The sequence below is a fragment of the Canis lupus genome, chromosome 15 (genome assembly GCF_011100685.1).
Source record: "Canis lupus familiaris isolate Mischka breed German Shepherd chromosome 15, alternate assembly UU_Cfam_GSD_1.0, whole genome shotgun sequence".
NCBI lineage: Eukaryota > Metazoa > Chordata > Mammalia > Carnivora > Canidae > Canis > Canis lupus.
In genome coordinates this window covers 58228266-58235254 of record NC_049236.1, presented here as the reverse complement: position 1 = coordinate 58235254, position 6989 = coordinate 58228266, and positions in this window count along the sequence as shown.

The window sequence follows — 6989 nt, the reverse complement described above, 5'->3', positions numbered from 1 at the left end:
TTGTCAATTATATATAGATTCATTGGGTAATATTTCCTAGGTATAAACATACAAAATTATGTCCCACCCAAGGGTGATCTGAAATTCTGTGACCTCCCTCACAAACTATCCTCTCACTTTCTTCTGTCCGACCCTAGTAAACTAAGATGGCATTTTAAAATTGGTGAAAGTAATGATGTCTATATAATACATGTGTCAATTAATTGGCAGAGATAGATTTGGTTTTTATATTAGCCATATTATATAGTGTGACATATACTTTTTTTTAAAGATTTTATTTATTTATCTATTCATGAGAGACAGAGAGAGAGAGGCAGAGACACAGGCAGAGAGAGAAGCAGGCTCCCTGCAAGAAGCCTGATGTGGGACTTGATCCCGCATCTCGGGATCACGCCCTGGGCCAAAGGCAGACACTCAACAGCTGAGCCACCCAGGCATCCCAGTGTGACTTGTACTTTATCAAAGGAATTATTTAAACCATGCATTCTTAAAAGGAATCCTATGACCCATAAGGGAATAAGAATTAGTTCTTTGGAACCATCATATCTTAGATAGTACAACGGTTTGTGGCCTTCCAAAGGACCACCATTCATAAACAGATATACAGTATCTCTATGGTATTAAAATTTCATGATGGAAGCTAGACAATTAGGAAAAAAGAAGTCTAAAAAGGCTCTGCATGGTAGGGGAGTGGTAATGAACTTTTGTTGCCAAACACTAAACAATGATAGTATTTCAAATATAACAATGTTGGCTCAATAATTGTAGCCATTTTTAATTTTGTGTGTGAATATAGCTGTATAGAATATATATTTGTGTGTATAGAATATACAGATATGATACAGTTAGATTGCCTGGTGCTGTTGACTGAATGTTTGTGTTCCCTGCTATTCATATGTTGAAATCTAATCCCCAATGTGATGGTATTTGGAGGTATATCCTTTGATAGATAATTGAGTCTTGGGATCCCTGGGTGGCTCAGCGGTTTGGAGCCTGCCTTCGGCCCAGGGCGCGATCCTGGAGACCTGGGATCGAATCCCACGTTGGGCTCCCGGTGCATGGAGCCTGCTTCTCCCTCTGCCTACGTCTCTGCCTCTCTCTCTCTCTCTGTGTGTGACTATCATAAATAAATAAAAATTACAAAAAAAAAAAGATAATTGAGTCTTGCAGGTGGTGTCCTCATGAATCAGATTAGTGCCTTTTTGTTTTTAATTTTTTTACAAGATTTTTAAATTTATTTTAGAAAGAGAGTATGCATGGAGGGGATGGGCACGGGAGAGGGAGAGAGAGTCTCAAGCTGATTCTGTGCTGAGTGTGGAATCCCAACTCACAACCCTGCGATCACAACCTAAACCAAAACCAAGACTCAGACACTTAACCAACTGCACCATCTAGGCACCTCACAATTAGTGCCTTTTAAAAAGAGATCCCAGAGATTTCCCTCATCTTTCCCTTTGAAGATATTCTTGACATATATAGACAAATATTCTAAGTAATAAAGAACCCTCAATTTTTTTCTTTTGCAAGAAAACAACACATGAAGCTTTGGAAAGCAAAATAAAACTTTAAATTATAAACCCATTTACAAACAAACTACATAGTTTTCTGCGATCTAGATTTTCAACAATGTTAATCAAGTGGTTTGGGTCTCAGTATAGAATTAACAATTACAAAAAAGTCATGTTTATACAGGATAACTGGGTGGGAAAAGTAGCTAGAGATTACTTGATTATTGATTAAATGAAATGTAAAGCACTCCTGGGTTTATTCTTACATATATCTCTGATTTTCCAATAATCACATTTAGTTTGAAGTTATCCTGACCATAATCTTCTTTTGATTAATAGTGACATTGGGGCATTTCAATGCTTTATTATAAGCCCACTGAGTATTTTCTTCATTTCTAGCATTGTGATTGTTTCTACAAAAGTCAAAGCTCAAATAAGACTAAAAATAAGGGGGTATCAACAATAGCTGACTCATGGAAAGAGCCCAAGTGTCCATCCACTACGGATGGACAAAGATGGATAAAGAAGATAGATAAAGAATATGTGGTGTACACACACACACACCCAAACAAAGTGTAATACTACTCAGCCATCAAAAGAATGAAATTTTGCCATTTGCAATAACATGTATGGAACTAGAGAGTATTTTGCTAAATGTAATAAGTCAGTCAGAGAAAGACAAATGCCATATGATTTCACTCATACATGTAATTTACAAAACAAAATATAAACATAGGGGAAGAGAGAAAAAAAAAGAGATAGAGGCAAACCATAAGCAACTCCTAATGATAGAGAATAAGCAGAAGGATGCTAGAGGGCAAATAGGCAGGGATGTGCTAAATGGATGATGGTGCATTAAGGAGGGCCCTTGTGATGAGCACTGGATGTTCTATGTAAGTGATGAATGACTACATTCTGCTCCTGAAACCAAAATTCACTATATGGTAAACTAAAATTTAAATAAAAACTTGAAACAACAACAACAACAAAATAAGGGGGATACCTCCACAATATATTTCCCTGTTTATGAGGTGGAGAATTTAAGAGAAAGGAAAGGAAAGTTATATCCCAGAGAGGTCAAATTTAACTAGCATAACAAATACAGATATTGTGAAGAGGGTGATCATGACACGCAATCCTCCTCCAACCCCACAGCTGTGTTATAAGGATTCATATTGTGGCAAAAGTGATGTCCAATTCTTTCAGTTTATCAGTTGCTCAGTTCTCCTCTCCAACATTATATGGTTTGAGAGTTAAGTTTTTGAATTAAATTATCTACTAACACGTTCCAACATGCATTTCACCAGTTAAGAATTATGACTCAAAGGGCTGCCTGGGTGGCTCAGTCAGTTAAAAGTGGCCTACCCATGATTCTGGCTCAGGTCAGGGTCTCAGAGTGGTGAGATCTGGCCCCTTGTCAGGCTCCTCACTGGGCACAGAGTCTGCCTAAGATTCTCTTTCCCTCTCCCATTGTCTGTCCCCACCCTCACTCCTCATCCCCACTCAAATTCATGTGCTCTCTCTCTCTCTAAAACAAAACAAAACAAAAATAGTGAAGGGAAAACCTTGAGTTGCATGAAATTATTTTTTTCTTATTTAACTGGAAGGGCTTCTGAGACACTGTATACTGTGTTCATCAAAAATCTTCAACATGGTGTAACATAGTGTGTTTCTCTAACATACTTGACCTTTTTTTCACCTAACAATGTAAGTAGCACAATATTATTGAAATCATGTGCTGCATAGTGCCATTTAATTTGAATTTAAATTAATTATATTTTCACTTCTAAGTTCTAAGTGGTTAGAGATAGTGCTTTCATATTTTAAGAGTATTTTATATGTTAAATTAAAATATATAAGTTATAAATTCTTGGAATACTTTAAGGACTCTCACAAAAGTCCTGTCTGCCTATTGTTTGTCACAAACCTACTTTTCAAATAGCCTGTTGCCATTCAATTGACTTGACTATTGGAAAAATGTAATTTGAATCTGTTAATAGAAGATAATATTTTTTCTTTTTAAAATTTACTTCTTTCTTGATTTAGTTATAAATAGTAAATAACTTATAGTGAAATAATCCAACCTATCCTTCATAGCTCTCAAAGGAATTTTAGTGAAAATAATGGGTTTTTATTTAGTGAGGTTTGCCCTTAGCACAGATTTTTAATATATTTACATGTAAGAATATTTGCAAATTAATTGACTCTTTATGTAGTTCTTGATTGTGGCAGCTGTGAAAATAATGATGGCAGAAAATAGAATCATACAAAAAAAAGGGGGGATGCCTAGGGGGCTCAGCGATTGAGCGTCTGCCTTTGGCTCAGGGTGTGATTTGGGCTCCTGGGATCGAGTCCCACATCAGGCTCCCTGCATGGAGCCTGCTTCTCCCTCTGCCTGTGTCTCTGCCTCTCTCTCTCTCTGTCTCTCATGAATAGGTAAGTAAAATCTTAAAAAAAAAAAAAGAGAGAGAGAAAAAAAGATAAAAGAGAATCAACCCAATTCTAGAATACCTCTTAGAAATCTCATGATTTATTTTCAAATTTCAGTCTAACTTTTGTGAGATAATCAATACCGTTAAGTGAATTACAGTGTGCTTTTACTCAGTTGATAAATTTCAAATAAATCCCAGAAAGATTGCAGATCAAAACAAACAAATGCAGACATCTGCCATTAATTACCCTCCCCAAACCGATTTTTTTATTGATCTCATCATTATTCATCTTTTTAATGAAATTACAGAAGGTTAATTGTTCACGTCATGAATAAGAATCACAATACGTCAGATACTCTGAATCACATAAGTTTGTAAATTATTTTGAAGAAACTTATACTTAACCTAGTCCTTCTTCAAAAATGACAAAACTTTTAAGGGATATTCAAGAGATTTCTATTAAAAATTGATATTAGTTGAATGAAGACCTTTACTGTAGACATCCCCGGATGTTCTAGAACTTTTTCCTTTCCTAATCCACAGAATTTATCCATTTTTTTTTTCTGACTTTGCAACTGTTCTTTGGAAATGTGACGATCTGTTGAGTGCTAGAAAGATAACACATTTATTTGTGAATAAATAATGCCTATGATGAGGTTTAGAAGTAAGAAAAGTCACCCTCAATAGCTGTAAGGAAATCTTATTACCAGGTGATGACATATACCTAACAGAGTCAGAGTAAGATGCAAAGTTTTTCTTTAAAAATTCCTTTAAGTCAGCTCTCAACCCATAAAATATCTACCTCAACTAAGCATCAAGAAATCTTCCTTATTTTTCACATCCTTAAAAAAAATAAAAACCTAGGTCTTCTGTATTTTTGTGCCACTACTACTTTCCCTTACCTTCCTGGTCCTGGTTTTCTCACAGGGGATCAGATGTAAGAATAATGGAAATATTTCAGGTTTTTTTCAGGTCTATGAAATCTTAAAATATCTTCAAATTTAAAAGCTACTAGAATTTCAGGTCCATCTGATCCATAAGCGCTTCTTATGATAAGTCTTCATTTCTCTTGTTATATTTGAACATGTCTTTCACCTGAACTCTTGCATCATGAGTGAAACAGCGTCTCTTTTTGCTTCCTGACTAAAGACTTACTGAGACTTGCATTTCCTATATTGGCATGGGTTAGGGCACTGAAGTTGGGAGGAAGTAAGGAAAGTGGACTAAGTTCCCAGGAAGGAAGTGGGGGAAATTCTGGTCTTTAAAAGACTCTCCCTAGAGAAATGCTTTGAATATATCCAAAGTAAGGATACTCTTCCCTCCCAGCTTAGTGAGTGGAGAGGGCTAGAGAGTGCTTCTCTAGGGAGCTTCCAGCCACATGTGGGGTGGTGTTGGGGGAGGATCTCTTCCTAGGATTATTGCCTCATTCAAGTCAGGAAAGTGAGTGAGTGGATTTTCTGAAGGGTTTATACATGGAGCTCTTACTTGTTCCTTATCTCTGGATGCCAGGAATCGCATATTCCATCTCATTTCCTTCCTTTGTATGTTTGCACATTTCAAAATTCGCATTTCAAACTTCTAGTGAGGTACTGTCCCACGCTATGCATACTAACATTACTCTCTTCAGTTCTATTTTTTCCCACTGATGAAACCTTAATCTCCATCTAAGGAAACTTTTATTCCCATCAGCAGTGCTTTAGGGCTATATAATTTATATCTATTATGGCTGCAGCCTCTAAGTAAAGCCATAGTTTGTCAGACTGGGTTCTTTGAATATTTGTATTGGCTCCTCTCTTGCTCAGCCCACATCCCACTCATGAAGTAGGAAAGAATACTTTCCCTGTGGTGTCATATTCAGTTATTTGAAAACTAGACATGATTGTGTTGTAAGTATTGAAACTTTCTCCTTTTGTATTGAGGATAAACAGAAGATAAGAAACATGACTGATTATCTCTCCCTTACCTATATACAACTGGAGCTAATCAAATTATAGTTTTCTGATAGATAAGCTTAATGAGCTTATCCCATGAGCTGCAATTTAATGGGAATGGATTAGAGTCAGAAGGGAATTTAACTTTAATGCTGTGTTGGGCTCAATGAATCTATCTGACATACGGAGATATTTACTCTCAATTCTAAATCCTTCCCAAGAGTAAGTAGGGGTTGCTTAAGTGAGTGTGGTCCAGTGGAGGTCAAGATTGAAGTGGTGAGAGATAATTCTCTTGAGTCCAAGCAACAAAGGTATCACATATTTTATAGAGAATTTATGAACACAAATAAAACCAACTGAGCATTGTTTGGCCTTATATTATCAACATACACTGGCAATTTCAAATAAAGTCAATGATAAAATAAATGTGCTATTTTAAAACAAACACATATATACCTATATGTGTGCATATACTTGTGTGGGTTTTTTAAATAACATATTTATTTTATTACATATGCCTTAATAATTTGGAAAACTTCCAGTTATACAGTTATCCCTTGAATCACACCTATTCTGCTTTTAAAGAGTATACACATTTTTTAAAGAGTAAATTCATCAAGGAGTGACTGGGTGGTTCAGCTGGTTAAGCATTACCTTCGGCTCAGGTCATGATCCTGGAATCCTGGGACTGAGCCCCGCATCTACCTCCCCACTCAACATGGAGTCTTCTCCTTCTTCCTCTCTGCCCCCACTCCTGCTTGTGCTCTCTCCCTCTAGTGCTCTTTCTCAGATAGATATATGCAATCTTGAAAAAAGAAGGAGTACATTTATCAAGATTTGAATTTGTTTTGACTCACTTAAGGCTTGCCTTAGTCTCCAACCCCTATGGTGCTACATTTTCCTGCATTTAAATAGTGGTTTTAAAGTAAACAAAGATAAGCAGTAATTATAAAGACAACAAAACAGAAATTGAGTTATTTCAATTCTACGGACCAGTTGGAAATTATGTTTAAAATGTAAAACCCCAAATAAGATTGTGGATTATGAAATATAATATTTTGTTTGGAAAGTGCAAATTTTAGGTCATGTGATTAATCTATTTATGTTCTCTATGAATG